Consider the following 23,449-nt stretch of genomic DNA (forward strand, 5'->3'; position numbering starts at 1 on the left):
TATTAAGTATTGGACCTGGTCGGATCGTGCAACTGCCGGTTCAGACCAGGGGATATAGAATGACCATTTTAGTCATTAACATAAGCCCCCCAGTCCATTGTGTTCGAGAACTGTGTGATCGGATCAAGGGAGTATGTTATTCTAATTCGTGAAGTATATGGTCGAACCGACCTACATACTTTACATCGAAATTTGTGACGTCTCACTCAGGACTAGCCGTCATTTGAGTGCATTTATCGATGCACGTTCTTCGAAGTTCGTGTGTGATCGACGCGTGTCACAACTGTCGTTTCATCTTAAATGCTTGTCATGATGACTAATAGACTCTTCATCTCCCACCGTCCACCTACTTATTGTCGTAGTCGTTGGATGTAGATGATTTGAATTAATGGGGGGGCACTTCATCTTCCACCGTCCATCTGTGTATTGTCCTAGTCGTTAGATCTGGACTTTGGTGGTGATGAGTTTCGTCCGTTGATGGTATATTCATATTGTCCCTTAGATTAGCATCTGGACTTTTAGAAATATATCCTTCCCATTTTCTTTCTTCTTCTCCCTTTTGGTCTGCATTTCCTTTCGTTTTTGCATTTCCTTTTGTTTCTGCAACTATGAGATTTTTCTTCATTGGAGACTTTCTCTTTGCCTTGCTTCAAGCTTTGGTTTTTTGTTGGAGGAGGTCTATCCACTAGTTTCTTTTTCTTCTTCGTCATCCTATTATCAACAAGTAAGTTCTTTGTCCTCTGCTTTTTATTTTTTCTTGTTTTGAAGCAGTAAGTTCAGAGTTTTGACATAAGCCCTTCTTCTTGTTGTTTTTATTTTCCTTCCTTTTTCCTTTGTCTCTGGGTACGTTTTTTTGTAGCATTTGTCCTCTATTTCTTTTTAGGAGAACATGGTAATCCTAAAGAGGGGATCTGCCTTAGAAAATCGTAGGAGAGAAGACTTAGCAAAAGAACCTTCTGGTTCTTCACTGTTTGAACCAGAAACCGAACAGCTCCTTGATCCCGGGCTTCCCATAAGTGGCCAGTCCGAAGATACGTTTGATGATCTATGTGGTCGAGAACCCTCTAGTAATGATGGCGAGGAGGCTGAAATGGGTTCTCGACCTAGGACCGAACACCTTAGTGCCCGAGCTCGCTTCAAAGCTGAGCGTAAGAGGTGGAAAGATAGCTTGACTCTTGAAGAATATAAACTCGAGCAGGCTAAGGATTTGAATCCCGACCATATAGATTATGATCCTTATTCCTCGAGCCCAGATTTCCTTCCCTCCCAAATGACCGACGAGAGGTTAGATTATCTTAAGCAGAAATATGATGTTTCTTCCGATCATGTCCTTCGTGTACCCACTCCCGAAGAGAGGGCGAACTCTCCTCGTCTTGGGGAGTTTTGCCTTGTATGAGGATGCCCTTAAGAGTGGCTTCCGTCTTCCCGTGCATCCTCTTTTTCGGGAGATCATGCTTCATTTCCATATGTGCTCGGGGATGTTCGTGCCTAACAGTTGGCGAAACATTATTTGTTTTTGGGGCTTTTGTTAGAAGGTAGGTGTCCGACCATCCCTTGCCTTATTCCTTCATTTCTTCATGGCGAAGAAGCAGGAACAAGATGGTTGGTTTTACCTTATCAAAGCGTACCTTTTCTCAATGTGGTTGGGATGGCAACTTTGTCGGGACAGGGACTCTTCCATCCAACACGAAAGGGTGGCGTCCCAAATATTTTTTTGTTCGGCCACCATCCAAACCCTCCTTCCCTATATTCTGGGTTCGTGGACCGACTACAAGTTCCAATAACACCCCTAACCTTTCCGAAGTCGAGCAACATGCCAGGGAGAAGATTCTTCGGCTTCCGACCGAGGATAAGAACATGTTTGCCGTTCACGGCTATTGTCCGGGATACCCCAATATACTACGTTTTTGGGGGTTCCTTCCTGGTGAGCACTCTTTGTTTGTATCTCTATCTTTTGAACTATCTTTTTGAGTTTGGTATTAATTATTCTATCCTTTTTCAGTGATGCTTAATCGGAAAAATTGTTCCCGGGCAGTTGATGAGGATATGGAAGAGGCTGAAGCCCGGATTCCTACCAAACCTGAACGTCTTCGTTCCGATAGAAAAAAGCAAGCTCTGCCAGGCCCGAAGAGATCGGCTGATGTGTCTGACATTACTCTTAGGCCGAACAAGAAAAAGGCCCCATTGTCTTTCATAGCAGGTTCAGAAGTTGATGTGGGTGCCTCCACTTCTGCTCCTCCTGAGGATATTCCGAGCACTCAATCTGCTGATGCTCCGTCCAGTGGTCCACTTAAAGCTGGATCTTATGTTTTGAGTAACACTACTGATGGTACTGAAGTTGCTAAGGCATGGTTGCCGACATTTTTACTTCCTACCGATCAGCAGTTTCTTCAAAAAATTGGACCTACCCGAACTGAGGATATAATGACCAAGTATGTGGTTTTTGTACACGGTTGCTTTTCCCGTACAGTCCTCCTTTCTCATTATTTGTATTTTCCATTGGTAGGTTGGTTTGTGCCTTAACCCAGGCATGGGGAGGTAATTTGGAGGTTGCTCGGAAGGATAAATCGACCATTTATCAGCTTAACGACAAGGTCAAGGATATAAGTGGTCGGCTGGAGAATGCAATTGGCGAGAATGCTGCCTTGAAGGATGAGAAGGCGATCACCGATGCTCGGGCTTTATCTGTTGAAGAACGCATTTTGGCCCTTGAGCGTGTGGTTGCAAATTTAAAAATTTCTTTGGAAGATAAAGACGTTGCCCTTACGAAGATCGAGCAAGAGAAGGATCAGTTCGTAAGAGATCTGACCGATCAACTTGCTCGAGCATGCTCGATCTTTCCGAGGAGTTACGTCGGGAAGTGATTCACAAATGGGTATGCACTAAAGGTTGCATAGGATTTGTCTCCAAGGTTGCAACCCCGAGCTTCAAATATGGTCGGAGAGATGCTTTTACTAGGGTCATTGAAAATTACCCAGAGATCGATCTTGGACTGTTGGAGAAATATGTTGATCAGGGTATCTTTGATGAACGGAAGCTTCCTCGACCATCTTGGGCGGCTGGTAAGGAGGCTTTCCCTTTGCCGAAGAGGGTCAGTGTACAGGATTTTTTAGACTCCGACTGGGAACCGGCCCCTGAGGAGGAGGATGAAGCCGGCCCCTCAACAACCACCGATGCAGCTAATATTTTGATGACCACTAGTCCAAACAATTCAACTGATTTGATGTCTTCTGATAATGTTGTTGCCGACTAGCTTTCTTTTTAAACCATGATGATTTTGTAATGTATAATTTATCATAGGTTATTTTGCCTATGTAAACTTTTGCTTTTCAATGGTTTTTTAAGCAATGGTTTTTTTTCTCTTTTTGTACCAAGTATGCTTGTTCGGTATGATACCATTTTTGGCATATTCCCCTCCTCTGTACAAGTTTACTTGGTCGTGAGAATACCTTTGTTCGGTATATATATGCTCGTTCTTGTCATGTGCTTGTATCATTCCAAGCCATGCTATTCGGTCTAGTAAGGTTTGTTCGGCCATGAACTAAATAGGTGTTCGTCAACAACTGTTCGTCCATAACCCCTACCTTCCGGGCATGATAACTTGGTATGTCTTTTGAAGTATTCGTGCCTAAGGAATGTTAGGTCTTTATTGCCTATTGAGTGTAGGTCTTTTTTTGCCTAAGTGATATCTTAGGTCTTCTGTGCCTTAAGATTGGTAGGGCCTTCCTCGGAATCTCAGGTCTTTTTCGCCTAGGTCTTTTTCTGCCTGAGATTTTCAGGTCTTTTCTGCTTGAGATTTTTAGGTCTTTTCCTTGAGCGCCTTGTTGAAGTTGAGTAATAATTTGTACGAATGTCTTTATTTATAAATAAAAACTAATATGACTTCTTGGGATTATGAATTTCCCGTGTTGTCTACATACTGAAATAAATAGCAAAACTGAAATAAAACGCTCAAAATTTGTCGTGTTTACGACTTTCTCAGATACTATTCTTATTGATAGTATTTCCTGAGATTGTTCGAATTCCATGATCGAGGGATCCTGTCGCTCGTCTCCGGATCTTGTAAATGATATGCTCCGGGAGCGACTTGTCGTATGACTATGTATGGTCCTTCCCAATTTGGGGATAACTTCCCTTGATTGGTTGGATCTGAAGCAGCTGTTCGGCGAAATACCAGTTTGCCTAGCAAGTATTTTTCATTTCGAACCTTGGCATTATAATATGTCGCTATTCTTCTTTGATATTCTTCAAGACGGAACTGGGCTTTGTCCCTTACTTCGTCAATTAGATCCAGATTGGTTCGCATTCCTTCGATGTTTGCTTCTTCTTCGAATTCTATTTCTCGAAGTGATCCAATTTGGATTTCTACTGGGACTCTAGCCTCTGCTCCATATGCTAGTCGGAATGGAGATTCTCCTGTGATCGTCCTTGGAGTTGTTCGGTACGACCACAGTACACTAGGTAGTTCATCTACCCATCTCCCTTTCATCTGGTCGAGCCTCTTCTTGAGCCCGTCGAGCATGGTTCTATTAGTAACCTCGACCTGGCCATTACTTTGGGGATAAGCTATTGAAGAAAATCTATGCTCGATTCCTTGTTCTTTGCAGAATGTTGAGAATGCTGCATTCTCGAATTGCTTTCCATGGTCGGTTACTAATATTTTTGGAACTCCGTATCTGTATGATATGTTATGCTTGACAAAACGCTTCATCTGATCGGTAGTGATAGTTGCAAGGGGTTCAGCTTCTACCCACTTTGTAAAGTAGTCTATTGCCACTACCAAGTATTCTCTTCCTCCCAATGCTTTAGGTAACTTCCCTACCAGGTCTATTCCCCACCTTGCAAAAGGTATTGGGGATAGAGTTGATGTTAAAGGAACTACGGGGGTATGGGAGATCTTTGCGTGTGCTTGACACTTGTCACATTTCTTGACGAAGTCTTTGGCATCTTCTTCTAAGGTCGGCCAATAGAATCCTTGGCGTATAATTGTATTAGAGGGTGTTTGGGATCCTACGTGAGATCCGCAGGTTCCTTCGTGAACTTCTCTTAAAACATTTGTAGCTTCTAGTGGTCCCAAGCATCTTAGAAGTGGTCGGGTGAAGGATCTTTTGTATAATAGTCCGTCCCTGATCGTGAACCTGGCTGCTCTTTGTCTTATTGCCCGAGCAATTTTTTGGTCTTCTAGGGGCTGATCGTTGTCAAGATAATGTATGATCGGCTCCATCCACCCCAGCTCGATTGAAATTTGCATGTGGTCGACCTTATTTATGCTAGGGCTATCAAGCTCTTCCAGGTAGATCACTGGTGCTTGGACATCCATTCTTCCTAGCTGCTAGATAATGAATCACCTAGTCGTTTTCAACCCTTGGTCTTGGTATTTCTAGCTCTTTAACCTTGTTTGTAATTGGTGACCAGGTTCAGGTATTTCTCCATCCTTCTTTCTTTGGCTCCATAAACTCCCTTCACCTGATTTACAATCAGCTGTGAATCACTTTTGATTTCTAGATGTTGAATGCTTAGAGCTTTGGCCATCCTGAGTCCTGCTAACATGGCTTCATATTCAGCCTCATTGTTGGATGCTTTAAACTTGAAGCGAAGGGCATATTTTATTTCAAATCCCCCAGGACTCTTCATTAATAGGCATGCTCCACTTCCTTGCGAGTTGCTCGATCCATCCACGAACAGAGTCCATCTTTTGATTGATTCTACCCCTTGCTCATCCTCCTCGTGACTTGTTTCTTGTTTTTCAACAATGAAATCTACCAGGGATTGAGCTTTGATGTTTGGTCGGGGTTTGAATTCTATTTGATGTTCGCTCAATTCCACTGCCCATGTCACCATCCTTCCGGTCAGGTCTGGTTGGTGAAGGATTTTTTTGAGTGGTAAATTCGTCATCACTGTAATGGGATGAGATTGGAAATATGGACGGAGTTTTCTGGCCGTTATAACCAGTGCCAGGGCTTGTTTGTCCACTTCTGGGTAGCGAGTCTCGGCATCATTTAGGACATGACTGACATAGTAGACAGGTTGTTGTATGTTACCCTCTTCTTGCACAAGAACTACACTAACCGCCACCGACGAAGCGGCTAAATATAGTTGTGGCTCCTTCTTGTTGATCGGCATAACGAGCAAGGGTGGTCGGGATAGTTTGTCTTTTAGGTCTTCAAATGCTCTCTGACATTCATCATTCCAGATGTTTCCTTTCTGACCTGCTATCTGCTTTAAAAGTTTGAAGAATGGCAAGCATTTCTCCCCTGATCTAGAAATAAATCTATTCAGTGCTGCCACCCGACCAGTTAGGCATTGGACTTCTCTAATGGTTCTGGGTGCTTTCATGTCCAAAATTGCCTTGATTTTCTCAGGATTGGCTTCGATTCCTCTTTGGGATACCATGAACCCGAGGAATTTTCCCGAAGATACCCCGAAAGCGCACTTTTCAGGATTGAGTTTCATCTTGTATTTTCGGAGTACTTTGAATACTTCTGCCAGGTCAGTTAGATGATCTTCTTTTGAGATGCTTTTCACCAGCATGTCGTCCACATATACTTCCATATTCCGACCAATTTGATGTTTGAAGATTTTATTTACCGCTCTTTGGTATGTTGCTCCCGCATTTTTTAGACCGAAAGGCATTACTTTATAGTAATAGCTGTCCCTATCAGTCATGAATGTTGTATGCTTTTCATCCTCAGGGTGCATAAGGATCTGATTGTATCCTGAATATGCATCCATAAAACTGAGCATTTCATGTCCTGTTGTTGCATCTATGAGAAGATAGATTCTTGGAAGTGGATAGTGGTCATTCGGGCAGGCTTTGTTGAGATCTGTGTAATCAGTACACATCCGCCACTTCCCATTTGCTTTTTTGACCATTACCACATTAGCTAGCCATTGCGGGTGGTGCTCATGCGTTTTATGAAGCCAGGTGTCTTAGCTTTTGCACTTCGGTTCGAATGGCCTCATGTTTTTCAATGGCAAAATTTCTTCTTTTCTCGAACAACCGGAATTGCCTCGTGGATCAATACGAGTTTATGCTCAGCTACTTCCTTGTCGATCCCTGGCATGTTTTCAGCCGACCAGGCGAAAACATCATAATTTTTCTTTAGAAACTCAGTGAGCTCTGTTTTAAAATCTGCTTCTTGCTCGGAACCGATCATGGTACCTTGCTCCTTCTGGTCGAGATTGAAATGGATTCTCTTAAGCTTTTCCACTGGTTCAGCTCTTTGCAAGGTTTCTTCATCACGGTCATCCCTGACTTCAATAGTCATGGTCGAGTTTGTCCTTTTCTTTTTTCGCATGTAGTCGTTGTAACTTTGCCGGCTACTTTTCTGGTCGGCTACACATTCTCCAATTCCCTCTGTGGTCGGGAATTTCATCTTCATGTGTAGCGAGGAGACCACTGCTTCGAGTGCGCAGAGGGTTGGTCGTCCTATGATTGCATTGTATGCTGATAAATCTCGTACGACCATAAAATTGGTCTGTACGATTCTATCCCGTGGGTGCTCTCCAATCCGTAGCTCTAATCGGATCGTTCCTTCTGCTCGGGTTGATGATCCCGTGAAACCATAAAGCTAGGTTTCTCATGGGACGAGCATATTTTCTTTTAGCTTCATCTTTTTGAACGCGTCCAAAGATAATATGTCTGCTGATGATCCAGTATCCACTAGGACTCTATGGATCTCAGTTCCTTCCAGGAGAATTTTGACTACCAAGGCATCATCATGAGGGATTGTGATATCCCGTAGATCCTTGGAAGAGAAAATTATTGGCTCAGTAGATATATTTTTATGGGTTTCAGTATTCCCAATATATCGTACTTTTCTTTTTGCTTGTCGATTTGATTCTTCTGTCGGACCACCAAATACAGTATAGACTGGAGATCTTTTTCTTTGTTTTTCATCCGCCTCAGGTCGGCGTTTGGCCGGACTTCTTCTTTCTTCCCTGTGGCTCGACCTTTCTCTCTTCGGGACAAGGTTGTCCTGTGGTCGGCCATCTTCTTTAGGTTGGATATACTTCTTTAAGTGTCCTCGAGAGATTAAGTTTTCTATCTCCATCTTTCGATTTTTGCAATCGTCCGTCCAATGGCCGTGATCCTTGTGATATTCACAATACTTTCGTTTATCACGTTTTTCTGGCGGTGCTCGGATTTTATCCGGCCACTTCATATGTCCTTGATTTTTGATTTGCATCAAGATTTCGGATATTCTTGTATTCACTAGTGGAAGATTACTAATCTCTTGCTTTTTTGGGGATTCTGCTCGAGCTTATCCCTAACATCCTGGTCGGTTGTGCCCTTTCTCAACTGCTTCTTCTTTCGGCCCTTGGTTCTCTTTTCGAGATTCTATGGTTTCCGAAATTTCTGCTTGATTATGACATCTTTCATTCAGTTCTGCATATGTTTTTGGCATATCTTGGAGTAGTCGCTCTAGCAATCCTTCATGAGTAATTCCTTGGTATAACGCATGAAAGGCAATTTTCTCGTCCATGCTTTCAATTTGCATGGTAAGATTATTGAATCTTTGAAGGAAACTTCGGATAGATTCCGTTCTACCTTGTTTTATAGCAAACAAAGTATCTTCTCTTTTCTTCAATCCGACTCCCTAGAAGCGCAGCACAAACACTCGCCCTAGTTGATCGAAACTCATAATCGAACCACTTGGCAACGCCAAGAACCAGTCCAATGCGGAACCGGTTAAAGAGGCTGCAAAACTTTGGCACATGGCTGCCTCATTATGCTTATAGATTGACATGGTCGATCTGTAGCGAGTGATGTGATGTTTTGGACATTGTGATCCGTTGAACAAGTATGAAAGTTGGGCATTTGAAGCTTTTTGGTATTTACCGCCTCGAAATAGCTTGAATGAAAAGATCCTCTTTTAGAAAAGCATATAGCTCATCTTTCTTTAGATCGTTTAACTTGTTCACCTTCTCGTCTAACTCTTTGACTTGTTTGCTCAAACGATCTTCCCTCTTGCTCGGTCCGGACTCAACTCTTTGATTTTTTTGTTCTTTGAGAGGATCGTTGCTGCTTCCTCGATCATTGTCTTCGTTGATCAGAGGATCTTTATTTGGAATTTCTTTCTCAGATGCCCAAGACTTTTCGCCTACCTTCTCTTTTAACTTTTGTCCGTCTTCCAGAGATGGTCGAGGCGTTCGATCAAGAATGACCAGGTGGTTATTCTTGCTTCCCTCAAATACTTTTTGAGTATTTTTAGGGTCTGCATTAGGGGCAATTATATGACCCACGACCATCCTGACTAGTTCATTCAAGGAGGATATTTCCTCCCGAAGCTTTGTTTGTTCCTTTTGGAGTGTCTCAACTTGATTTGCTAATGCTCCATGATTCGGGTGTTCGGGGTTTTTCTCCCCTTGATCGGTATTTTTCTCCACCTGGTCGGTATTAATCTCCACCTGATCGGGAATTACCGATTTTTCAGGTAGAGGAATTCCCTTCGAAGCATCATCCTCCACCTCCTTCTGATTTACGGCCTTCACTTTCGATCGCACCATGACTTTTTGATGCAATTCCCACAGACGGCGCCAATTGTTGATACGGAATCTCGCTCGTCCTTCCCTGTCACGAACCTGCAAGATACGAGCTCGACCTTGGGGGGTCGAGGTACGTCTCCGACGAACAAGTCAGTACCAATAATATGATCTCAACTACTCAATAGAGAACTCAAGTAATTGATCACACGAAATATGAATACCTACCTCATAGTGTTTGCCTGAGGTGTTTATATAGAGTATGGTAATAGAGTTATATTCGGAATATAACTTTAATGAGAGTTACCATAGGAGAGTAACTCTTTGGGAGAGTTCTTTTACCTAACTGAGGACTCCTCTATGGTCGTTGGTCGGTAGGACCCTAACCTTATAAGGTTTCTCATCATGTTAGGTGAATGCCGTTGGTCGGTCCTACCATGAGCCGACTGGTCGAACTTTATTAAGTATTGGACCTGGTCGGATCGTGCAACTGCCGGTTCAGACCAGGGGATATAGAATGACCATTTTAGTCATGAACAAGTATATTAGTTATTAATGAACTCCCAAAATAACCCTATTGTTAAGTCATTTGTTCTATTCCTAATGATGTCGAGTGATTTTTAAAGACATTATTGTATACAACCAAAATTTGTCATATAACCTTATATTTGTCCCCTAGATCAAAGAAAGCAACAAAAAAAAAAAAACCCTATTGTTAAGTCATTTGTTCTATTCCTAATGATGTCGAGTGATTTTTAAAGACATTATTGTATACAACCAAAATTTGTCATATAACCTTATATTAGTCCCCTAGATCAAAGAAAGCAACAAAAAAAACAAGTATAATGAATTATTTATGTAATTAATAAACCAAACTAAAAAAGTATGCGGTGAACGTGGATCGAACACGTGACCTTCAGATCTTCAGTCTGACGCTCTCCCAACTGAGCTATCCCCGCTTGATGATGTTAACTTGTGATCATTAACTTTTGTTATTAGTTTATTAAGATCCTAATAAAATTGTGACCAAACAATTGATAGAATTTGATATTAATAGAGACAAAACAAGTAAATCTAAAAAGAGGAGTGAGGACGAAACGAAAAATTGAAACAATAAATTAGGGATAGGGTAAAGGTAAAGTTTTTTAATTATAAAATTTTATTTATATTCCTTAATTTGGTACAGTACCAATTTGGTACGGTTTTGGTACATACCGACGGTATGAGTACCTGAAATTGGAACCGTACCAATGAAATTTGGTTTCGGTACGTATCGCACCGAATTTTGAACGGTGCGGTACGGTACGGTTAGACAATTTCAGTATGCAATTGACACCCTTAATCTGAGGTAGTTATTAAATGAAGCTATTCTCCTTATGCACCTCCATCTAGAATAATTAGACTAGTTGATAGTGTAAAACGAATAAGATATTTTGTATTCCTAAATCTTTTTCTAGAATATATAAAATAGTAATTGCAATGAATTACTTGTTTACTTATTAATTAATTATGATTTGAAATTAGTTTCTTTTTAAAGGTTTTGAAAAGAAAAGAAAAAAACCGAACCTATTAATATTCTTTAATTATGATTTTCTTTTCAACATTTTAAAATTTTAAAATTTATTAATTATTTAATAAAGGGTAAATATCACTTACCTCCCTTTTTAGTTGACCAAATAGCACTTGGACCCCCTCTTGGTTGGATGGTATCACTTGCCTCCCCTCTTCGCTAGCAAAGTTATCAAACATCTCCTCTCCGTTAACTTTTTCGTTAAGTTCTATTTTTACCTTTTTAAATATTTTGAGCCTCAAGTTACCCTCAATGAAAAACATATTTTGGTTTAAATCATAAATTACCCTCAATTACTATATTAGTTCAAATCTTAAATCATCCTCACTCAACATTATTGTTAAACTTGAAATGCCCTCAATTATTGACGTAGTTAAAACCTAAATTACCTTTAACCCCCAAAAACCCTAACTTACCCTTAATTAGCTTTATTATTAAAATTCCAAAACGCTCCTGTGTTCTTTATCTATATGTTTCTTTTTCATTAGAATTATAAAAAAAAAATCAATCAAAAAAATCTAAACGTGTTTCTTAGGTTTACTTTTCTTTTCTTTTCTTTACTTCTTTTCTTCTTTTTATTATTTTTTTTTTCTAATGAAAGAATATATCTAAATTTAAAGACATATGGGGGTATCTAAGGGTCTTGGAATAAGATTATTGAGGGTAATTTAAGGTTTTAACTACTAAAGTAATTAAAGATTTTTTGGGGTTTTAACAATAATTCTAATTGAGGGTAATTTGGGATTCAAGGAAAATATAACAATAAGGTTATAACTTAGAAGAAAAAGTTGACAGAGAGGAGGTATTTGATAACTTTGCTAGGTAATGGGGAGGTAAGCGATATTATTCAATTAAGAGGGGAGGTAAGTGATATTTACTATTTAATAAATGGATAATTACTGTTGCCCTCCTGTAGTTTGATTTTATTACTAATAAAACCCTATTCTTTACGAAATTATTGTTGCCCCCTTCCTTATAACGGTGTTAAGTAGCCGTTAAGTTTGAATATGTAATGTCTAATTTGCCCTTCATTAAAATTAAGAAATCAAAAGACGATGCTACCCCATTAATAAAAACCAGATTAAATGTCAATTTTACCCTAAACTTCATTTATTTTGAATTAATGAACAAAATCCAAATCTGATTTGGTTTCCCACATTCACTAAACTTCATTTATTTTTAATTTAAAGAAATAGGCAAAATCCAAATCCGATTTGTTTTCCCACCTTCACTACACTTCATTTATTTTGAATTATAGAAATGAGAAAAATCCAATTCCAATTTGGTTTCCACCTTCACTAAACTTCATTTATTTTGAAAATATTTTAGGTGATATGCAGTTTCCAATTTTAATTGAATTCGATTTTCCTTCCTCTTCGGTTTCTATTTGAGTTTTATTCAATCATTCTTTCTTTATTTGGTGTTTTTTTTTAGAATAAAAAGGATTATAGTTACTTTTTTCTCCACAATTAATTAAGGGTACTACTGTAACTTGACAAAATGGTAAATAATTAAAGAGATAAGTATAAGGGTATTTTGGGGTTTTTGAGAAAATATAAAGATGCCACATCATCAGTAATCTAACGGAACTTAACAGTAGGGGGCAAATTGTAGACAAAGTTAAATGTTGGATTAGTAATTTTGAAAAGTACAGTGGATATAATAGTAATAAAATCAAAATACAGGGGGCCAATAGTAATTATCCCTTTAATAAATTACGAATTAGGATGTTATCAATATTAATTCATATCATACTTATTAAATCTAAAATTACAATTGTAGACATCATTAAGTCGTGTTAACTAAGTTGATTACTAAGGGCTTTTAAGGAAGAAAAAAATGTGGTCATGTCCCTTGACTTCGGGCTTTTATGATAGTAATATGATTTGAGAACTAATATCGACTGCATGTTCCATGAATCCAAGTAGAGTTCTTCCTTAGTGTATGATCCTTGTACAAAGGATATATATTTTTTTTAATTTGGTTATCCTCCAATTCAACTAGTCAACTTTTGTCTTTCAATTACTATCTGGAAGAGGATTCCATGTGAATAAGTTGGCTTGAGGTATGGGGAGGAGAAGAAAAGTTTCATAAGGAAATTAGTAGCAGATATCCAAAATGTTAAACATTGGATGTTAACCTTAAAATTATATTAAAAGGTAGAATTTAACCTTGAAAAACAATACAACGTCAACTTTGAAATAATATTGTATAATGAATTTAAGATGAAGTTTATCATAATGCACTTAGAGATGAAGTTGTGTGTTTTCTAGGTGAGTTCTTAGCTTAATTGAGAGAGCATCCAAAAATTATTTAGGATACGATGGTTCAATTTCATCAAGATTTAAAAGTGAAAGTGGTGAATTGAAACAAACTTTTATAAGGTGATCCAATTGCAAGTCTAATTGAAAAACTTATTTAGATTATCATTAAAGATTTTAGATCATGATTTAGTGTCCTACATTTTTAAAGTTACTTCAATAGTAAACATCCGTGGGATTGGAATTTGGAACTAAAATGCAAGTTGAAGTTTCATCATAGCATGTATTGATTTAAAGTTTACAATGACAAATTTTAAAAAATTTGGTTATAATTTACAAATATGTTTCAAGTGAAATATCAAATCCAGCTAGTGCTGAAAACACTCTTAAAGCAAGTTTTATCAAGCACCTATGGAAGCATTTCGGCATCCAAAAAATTTGTTTGTGGTGTTTTTCAAAGCAAAAACACTATATGAGTCGTTATATATATCAGTTCTTACATGCTAAATAACAAAACTGAAGAGGAAAGAAACAAGGTAGTAGTTATTAAAGTGATTAACATAATAAAGTCATCAAGCGGGGATAGCTCAGTTGGGAGAGCGTCAGACTGAAGATCTGAAGGTCACGTGTTCGATCCACGTTCACCGCATATTTTATGGTTTTCTTAAATTCTCTTATAGACAACTAGTAAAAAGTCCATGTGCAAATGCATGTATTTTGTGTTTTTGAATGGTTTCAATTAAATATGGAAATTTTTAATCAAACAATAAATATATCATACTATACATTGTTAGACAAAAGCGTACCCATCAAATTAAGTAATGTATCATGCTCATCAGAGTTGAAAGTTAGCCACGAAGACGGATATTTGAAGAGGTCTTCTTTATGGCTCACTTGTTGGTTGTAATACATAGTGTAAAAGACATGAAAACATAAATATTGGCATTGATTAGTGAGTACTATATCAAATAAATTTTTACCTTAATATTCTTTAAGGTTAATTTATTTTAAATTTTAACCTGTTGATTTTGCCAAAATATGGTATTACCATAGTTTTTTTTTCCTCCGGTAGAATGATATTAACATAGATACTCATTGATATTGACAAGGTATAAAAACGCTAGACACTGCCTTATACCGTAGCTAGAACTATGCGTACACTACATGATAAAAATCCTAATTATACTTTTTTTTTTTATTATTTTTATTTAAAAATAAACTTATATTAGACGAAAAGCTTAAGAGTGGAATGCCACACCTTGGTAAAAGCAGAATTTACAATAAATGGTGGGGAAGACAATGCTTACATATATGTTATCCTACTCACCATAATGATTCATTCAAAAGAATAATCAACAATATTTAAGTGATGCGTCCAAAATCTGCTCAACCTTTAGATATTTGGGGAATGACCTACAAAACAGTGTTAGACGTGGCCTGACCGTGGGATCGGGAGGCCACCTCCGAAGGCTAAGTCAGTAATAGAATCGATCACTAAGCTCTAATGAATTGTAGAGCTTGAATTCAATATAGAATGGAGGGAAACGATTCAGATACCTTCACTGTATGTAATTCTCTTGTTTAAATAGGTTTTACCTTTGATTCTCAACTATTGGATTCGTTCATGCCTCCTCTTGATGGCCGTTTGATTTTTCCTAGATAGTGGCAGTTACCATTAATAACACGATCACCTTACTCCCCATAATGGGAGTTACTGTTTATAACTCAATCAAATATCCCAAAGTTCACGGGAACATGCTCATTGCCTCAACCGTAAGGTTCCTTCTTCCCCACGTTACTATTTGGTTCAGACTTTCAGCCAATTCCTGATCACGGTTGAGCCACTTCCGACCGATATCTATGACCCGACCGTGGTTAAAACCGGTTCAATGCTAATTTATCCTCATCAATAAGACTATTCCTTCCGTACTCAGCTATTCTGCTTCTACATCTAGCTTTGTTGTTACCGCTTCTACTTTTGCCTCATTTGCTACCACCTATGCTGCTTCAGCTGCAACCAATGCCTTTGTTGCCACCCAAATTTGTCATATCGAGTTCCTCACCACTTATTTGACTCAATATGCTTTTTCTTGGATTTATTCTCTTTAGAAATAAGTACAATGATCATACGAAGAAGACCCACCACTTCACATTCTCAGAAACTCAAAAATCAATTATGGCTTCTCCAATGTTCATATCATCTCCACTGTCCGTGGCATGTTGAAAAGCTAGGCATCGATGAATGTGATTATCTTGTTGACATTGATATTGTGTTCTGCACACGAGAAGAAAAGAGTTGCTTTCATGGCTTTTGCATATTCTCTTGCTTGTCAAATCCAATCAAAACTTACCTTATCATACAAATTTAGAACATTCTCATGTCCATTCACCCATTTTACAGTGAAATCCCACCGCAAACTCAAAAACCGGTAACTCTTCCAACTTAAGTAATTTACAATACTAAAAGCTTCTAGAAAACTTAATTGTAAATCCATTTAGTGTATTTTCATATTGAATTAAGTGATTCTGATTAGTATGGTGACTATGGTCATATAACTAGCTGTGTACTGGGAATTATGGGCCTTAATAAATTATCTTTAATGTGTTTGTCTAAATGTGCGTGAGGGGTGTATAGGTTTAATTTGACCTCCATGATCTCAAATATATAAAAATTATTTTGTGGTCAAAATTGCCCATTGTATGTCCAACGGAAGATGTACAAAATCATCAAACTTAGTCCCAATTAAAATCGGAATCAGTCTGAAAGCCAGTAGATGTACAGGAGAAATAAATGTTAGAAATCGTAGATGTTCTTGTTCTGATTTTGGATATTTACGGATCAATCCAGTACATGATTCCACTTATTGGCTTTGTGATACCACCCAATAACACTGTGATTATCAAGAATCTCTCATAAACTTAGATTTATTTGGTAAGACTTTTTTAATGAAAGACATAGCAATGACAAACCTGTTAACTGTACATCGGCTTAAGAGATTGAACATGATTAAGATGGTTGCTGCATTTTTATAGACAATGGGAACGTGATTAAGAGAAGCATGATCACCTCCTACAATTCAAATATTAAAAGCAAATTTTGCACCTTTAACTGATAATACTTTATCCATCAAATTCAATCTAGACATCTCTAAGCAACTTTGTTCTTTCTCATCTTCTGCAAGGGTTGTATGGCACTGATTCTGTGCCAAAATTCACAATTCAGCACATAATCCACTTTTTATGCTTCGGTGTTGAAGTGCGCAAATTTGGCACAAAATATGTATTGAAATCTTGTATGGTTGGACACAGATGTGCACGTTTCTCTGGCCCATCTTGGCACATAATCTTGTAATGATATGTACAAAGTCAAAGAACAAAATGATCACTCTTTTTTTTTTTTTTTTTAATAACACCAAAAAAAAAAACTAAGCTAAATACAAATACCACTTAAGAACATCAAAACCAAAGGAAAGGTCACCAAAGGCTCCATCTATTTATAGAAAAATGGTTTTCATTATTTGTCAAAAACAAAATTAACAACATGAATCTTGATGGAATCGAACCATCATACCCTAGAAACTTTCTAGGTGCTCTTCCATTTGAGCTAAGGATTCTCACCTACAAAAACACATGTTGGATCAATCCAAAAGAGTCCCTCTTATGAAAATAGCCATAAAATAAATATTTTTCTTTTATGACAAACAAAATGTTAAGCAAAGAACCTACTTCTAGTCATAAAAGAAATATTATTCTTCCAACAGTAGAGAATAGCCATGACTTCCAACAACAAACCCATTTAAGTTGCACTTCAATTTTCACATATCATAAATGATAAAACCACATCTTGCATGCAACACTTAAGATTTAGAAAGCAAATCATCTCCATAAGACATAAAAAAAAGGATCATTAACAACTAAAACAAATCAATATCTTAACCCAGGCTAAAAAACCATAAATATAACTTGCTAATACTATCTGAAATCGAACCAGAAATTCAAGAAGCAGACACCTACATCTACCTATTCTATTCACATAAAGATGAACAACAACACTAAACTAAGACTAATTTTATAGAATGAAACAACATGGTTGAAGTTCAAATGAGCAACTTGTGCATTCAAGCTACCTTAATCCCAACCACCCCTTCATGAGAATATTAGTGTTGTCAAATGGGTGCGAAGTGGGATGTTAGGCTTTTGAACAATTTACTAACCCACCATTGGCCATTTTAGTATAGTCTAGTTTGGAATAAAAGGGGAAGATACACCAAGGCTACATTTGTGGGCAATTTTGACCCACGAAATAATTTTTGTTTATCTGAGATATTGGATGTGAAATTAATCCTCTACACCCCTCACGCACATTTAGACAAACACATTAATGATCAGTTATTAAGGCCCATAATTCCCAAAACACAACTGTTAACATGGCCATACTTATCAGAATCACTTAATCAATATGAAAATGCACTAACTAGATTTACAATTAAGTTTTTTGAAAGCTTTTAGTGTTGTAAGTTACTTGAGTTGGAACTTGGAAGAGTTACCAGCTTTTGGGTTTGGGGTGGGATTTCACTATAAAATGGGTGAAGGGATATGAGAATGTTTTAAATTTGTATGATATTGTAATTTTTTTTATTGAATTTGACATGCAATAGAAAACACTCAAGCCATGAAAACAACTTTCTTCTTCTTGAGTGCAAAACACAATATTAATGTCAACAAGATCTTCAAATTCATCACTACCTAACTTTTCAACATGCCACAGACAATGGAGAAGCCATTATCGAATTTTCAATTTCTGAGAAGGTGAAATGGTGAGTCTTCTTCTTTTGATGATCATTGTACTTATTTCTAAAAAGAAGCACTCCAAAAAAAAAGCATATCAAATCAAATAAGTGGCGATGAATTCGACGCCACAAACTTGGGTGGCAACAACTGCACTAGGTCCAGCTAAAGCAACATCGGTGCCAGCAAATGAGGCAAAAGTAGCAGCAATAGCTGCGAAAGCAAAGGCAGTAAAAGCAAAGTTGGAGGCGGAAGCAGAATGGCTGAGTATGGAAGGAATAGACTTAGATATTTTTTATTATACTTTTGGATGAAATTATTATGGTGAGTAGGATAACATATATATAGGCATTGCCTTCCCCACCGTTCATTGTAAATTATGCTCTTACCAGGTGTGGCATTTCACCCTTGAGTTCTTTGTCTAATATAAGTTTATTTTCAAACCAAAATAAATAAATAAAAGTATAATTAGGATTTTATCATGTAGTTTACACATGGTTATGGCTATGGTATAAGGCAATGTCTATTGCTTTTATACATTGTCAGTATCAATTATCTTGTAAATATCATTTTACCAAAAAAAAAAAAAATCTATGTTAATACCATAGTTTGGCAACAACAATAGGTTAAAGTTTAAATAAAATAACCTTAAAGAATATTAAGGTAAAAAATGATTTGATACCGTATTCACTAATATATGTCAATATTTCTGTTTTCACATCTTTTACACTATGCATTACAACCAATAAGTGAGCCATAAAAGAAGACTTCTTCCAATATCCCTCTTCGTATATTGACTTTTAAGATTGTTTTGAGCAAAGAATTATCATCTTTTTAGATCAATAAAATATAGAAATTTCATTATATTCAACATATCAATTTGATGAGCACAATACATTACTTTAATAGGTACGCTTTTGTCCAACAAAGTATAGTATGATATATTTATTTTTTTATTAAAAATTTTCATGTTTAATTGAAAAGGTTCAGAAACACAAAATATTTGCATTTGCACATGGACTTTTCACTAGTTGTTTATAAAAGAATTTTAAAAAAAAAAAAACTTAAAATATGCGGTGAACGTGGATCGAACACGTGACCTTCAAATCTTCAGTCTGACGCTCTCCCAACTGAGCTATCCCCGCTTATTGATTTTATTATGTTAGTCACTTTAATGACTACAACATTGTTTCTTTCCTCTCCGGTTTTGCCATTTAGCATGTAAGAACCGATATATAACAACTCATCTAGTGTTTTTGCTTCGAAAAACACCAAAAAAATTTTTTGGATGTCGAAACGTTTCCATAAGTGCTTGATAAAGCTTTCTTTAAAAGTGTTTTCAACATTAGTTAGGTTTGATATTTCACTTGAAACATATTTGTAAATCATAACCAAATGTTAAAAAAATTGTCATTGTAAATTTTAAATCAATACATGTTATAATGAAACTTCAACTTGCATTTAGTTCCAAATTCAATCCCATAGGATGTTTACTATTGAAGTAACTTTAAGAAAATGTAGGACATTAAATCATAGCCTAAAATCTTTAATGATAATCTTAAGATAATCTTAAATAGTTTTTTTTTCAATCAGGCTTGCATTCAGATCACCTTATAAAAGTTTGTTTCAATTCACCAAATCTTGATGAAATTGAACCATAATATCCTAAATAATTTTTGAGTGCTCTTCTAGTGAAGCTAAGAACTCACCTAGAAAACATACAACTTCATCTCTAAGTACATTATGATAAACTTCATCTTAAATTCATTATGATACAATATATTTCAAAGTTGACGTTCTATTGTTTTTCAAAGTTAACATTCAAACTTTTAATATAATTTTAATGTTAACATCCAATTTTTAGCATTTTGGGTTTTTGCTACTTAGTTTCATCATGAAACTTTTCCTCTCCTCCTTATACCTCAAGCCAGCTTATTCACATGGAATCCTCTTCAATTAGTATTTGAAAGACAAAAGTTGACTTGACTATCAAATCATACTACTATTATAAAAGCACGAAGTCAAGGGACATGGCCATATTTTTTTCTTCCTTAAAAACCCTTAGTTATTAACTTAATTAACATGACTAAATGATGTCAACAATTGTAATTTTACATTTAATAAGTATGATATGAATTAATATTGATGACATCCTAATTTGTAATTTAAGAGTAAATATCACTAACCTCCCCTCTTAGTTGACCATATGGCACTTGGATCCCCTCTTAATTGGATAATATCACTTACCTCCCATCTTACCTAGCAAAGTTATCAGATACCTCCCTTTGATCAACCTTTTCCGTTAAGCTCTAATTTTACTAGTGAATATTTTTATAAAATCCAAAGTTATCCTAAATTAAAAAAAAAAAAAGTTTATATCTCCAATTACTCCCAATTAATATTATTGTTAAAACCCCAAAAAAATCTTTTAGGTTTTTGTTTTGTTTTGTTTGGTTAAAGGTAATTTATGATTTTAACTATTAAAATAATTGAGGGCATTTTAGGGTTTCAACAATAAAATTACCAGAGGTAAACTTAAGAGTTTAACTACTATATTAATTGGGGGTAATTTAGGATTTAAACCAACATGTTTTTAATTGAAAGTAATTTGAAGTCTAAAAAGATATTTAAAGGTAAAAATATAACTTAATGAAAAAAGTTAACAGAGATGAGGTGTTGGATTACTTTGCCTATTAAGAGGTGAGGCAAATGATATCATCCAACCAAGAGGGGGGTCCAAGGGTCACTTGGTCAACTAAGAGGGGAGGTAAGTGATATTTACCATTTACTAAATAATTATTAATTTTTAAATTTTTAAATGTTGGAAAAAAATCATAACTGAAGAATATTAGTAGGTTCCTTTTTTTTTTTTTCTTCTTTTCAAAACCAATTTCAAATCGCAATTAATTAATAAGTAGACAAGCAATTCATTACAATTACAATTTTATATATTCTATGGAAAGATTTAAGAAAGACAAAATATCTTAATCATCTTACACTATCAGCGAGTCTAATTGTTATAGATGGAAGTGCATAAGGAGAAATGCTTTGGTTAATAACTACATTTGATATATAATATATTCATGTCATTATAATAGGGGAAAAAATGATTCACTATAAATTCAGTGGATCTGGATTCCAGGTTGCAACTTCTCTTGACTCGAGAATACTTTTTCTCGTTTTAAGTTGTTTCATTTCAAGTCCCGATTGTATTCTTACAGTTTTTAAGACTCCCAACAACTCCCATAAGAAGTAAAAAATGTGATTAGTTATAGTTTAAATAACGAATTAAAACCAGTAGATGAACCATTTGTTTTCTCATGCCATCCCAAGATTGTATTAATGACGACACATAACGTTGTAAATATGTTTAAAACTTAATATTATTTTATATAAATATATGTTTTAATCATGTCTTTTATCCTATGGTTTTGTTTAGTCCCACATCGGGTTGATAGGAGTTGATTATATCGTTTACATATAATAAGGGGCCATGTAATATTAATTTGTGCGACACGAACCGAGCATGAGCCCTATTGTCCCTGCCATAATTATATAGATATATATTAATATTAATAAATCTATATGACTTGGGACTTGGGACTTGGGTCGTAGGCCTTGATCCGAAAGGCCCATTTTGTCATGGGCCCTATTCCGGAAAGCCAACTGTTGGGTGAAAACATGGAGATGCCATTAGAGAGGCACTCTCCTGGATGCCATTAGAGATGCACTCTCCTGTAGGGAGGTCAACTAGATAGGTACCTTCTTGAAGGGAGTTGAGCTGAGAGGTACCTTCACAAAGAGAGGTGACCTTACCCTTTCACCCACAGCCTTTCACCCACAGCCTTTGGGACTCTATATAAACCCATTTTTGAATTCATTCTAAGTATGGATTTTACTCCTCCTCTTTCTCTCTCTCTCTCTCTCTCTCTTTTTATCTCGTTAAGCAGTGAACATAACTTGATTACACCTAAGTAACCTTTCTGGGGTACAACCTTAAAGGTTTGGGATGATTCATCTTGGGGTGAAGACACTATAGAACCCTTATTGCACAAATCGGGGGTGTCTAAATACCTTAAAGAAAGTACCTTTGGTACGTTTCAACTCTGAAGAAGTATTGTGAGAACAAGCATTCAAGTGTATTTGCAGATTTGTCAACACATAATACTAAATTGCAAGGTTTCCCAAGCCCTACCAAAACAATTGTTTAAAAGCGTGTTGTGTTCGTGACCATGGACTCATGAACAGTAGTCAAAGGGTTCAAGATAGGTTTCTTCATTTGAGAGGAGTTATATATCAAAGCTATGGGTTGTTGCAAAAGCATTGAGCACTTCTCCAAGAACTGCAATGCTTTAGGCCATGCTTTAGGCAAGTGAGAAAACAGAGGATTTACTAAAAAGATCCAAGGAATTTCTATACGTGATGTTGTCGTAGGTGTTAGTGCTATTGTTGGAATCAGTCTTCTATGTGGGGGTTTGTCCAATGTACTTTCGTCAGACACCAAATTTGAAAAGAAGATGAAAGCATTTGGAAGGGATTACTACATGGCCAGGTGGGATTTTGAAAGTGATCCTAGGGATTATTTCTATGATTAACATCGTGGGTACTGATTCCAATTCACTAGCTAATAGCGTTTTTGTCAGTTTGATTGAAGCTAGCCAAAATTATAGTCATAATTAATTTTTCTTATCAGGGTCTTATTTTAGTTCTCTAGAAGTGTTGTTGTTATTCTAGTCTTGTCACACCCCACCTAGCCGGCATGGATCCGGTCACACCCGAATGCCCGTGGGGGTGATACACCGTAAGATCTAGGTTCAGTGACAAATCCATATAAAACATGATATAGTATAATTAAATGGACAAGAATAAATCAAGTTTCTCATATAAAGTTATCAAAACTGAAATAATGGTTACAATCATCCATTACTTCAAAATAAAAGTATAACATCATAGTTTTGAAAAGAAAAGAGAGTAGTTTTATTTGCAGCGGAAAAATAAACTAAAATAGTTCTCTAATGGAATCCAATCCAAAAGAACAGTCTTGATACTGGCATGAAGCTCCATGTGTGTCCACTTCTTCTTCGGTCACTCCTTCAAGAAGATATACTAGCAACGGATCCTCCATTTGGAAGAAGTCCTCATAACCTGCAGTATAATCTAATAGAAAAAAACATATAAAAGGAATGAGTTCAAAAGAACTCAGTGAGGTCAACTCAACATCATATCATATATTCATTCACAAGATTCCACACCACACATATAACATGAATATCAATAATGTAATTAATGACAATGATATGATATGTGAATGATTATGCTCCTAACTCTATCATGAAGTCTCTAT

At 36.6% G+C, this 23,449-nt stretch overlaps 3 non-coding genes and 1 pseudogene across 3 annotated transcripts; 1 reads left to right on the plus strand and 3 right to left on the minus strand.

Moving 5' to 3' along the window:
- Positions 1–10,372: 10,372 nt before the first annotated feature.
- TRNAF-GAA (transfer RNA phenylalanine (anticodon GAA)) lies at positions 10,373–10,445 on the minus strand. The gene has a single exon. It is a non-coding gene; the product is annotated as a tRNA-Phe (tRNA).
- A 3,448-nt stretch (positions 10,446–13,893) lies between these two features.
- TRNAF-GAA (transfer RNA phenylalanine (anticodon GAA)) lies at positions 13,894–13,966 on the plus strand. Its single transcript has one exon. It is a non-coding gene; the product is annotated as a tRNA-Phe (tRNA).
- A 1,514-nt stretch (positions 13,967–15,480) lies between these two features.
- On the minus strand, positions 15,481–20,359 carry LOC149028650 (septum-promoting GTP-binding protein 1-like; annotated as a pseudogene).
- On the minus strand, positions 19,178–19,250 carry TRNAF-GAA (transfer RNA phenylalanine (anticodon GAA)). The gene has a single exon. It is a non-coding gene; the product is annotated as a tRNA-Phe (tRNA).
- Positions 20,360–23,449: the final 3,090 nt, after the last annotated feature.

This window comes from Hakea prostrata, chromosome 1 (genome assembly GCF_041222555.1).
Source record: "Hakea prostrata isolate BN-2017 chromosome 1, UWA_Hpros_2, whole genome shotgun sequence".
In the NCBI taxonomy this organism is placed as follows: Eukaryota; Viridiplantae; Streptophyta; class Magnoliopsida; order Proteales; family Proteaceae; genus Hakea; species Hakea prostrata.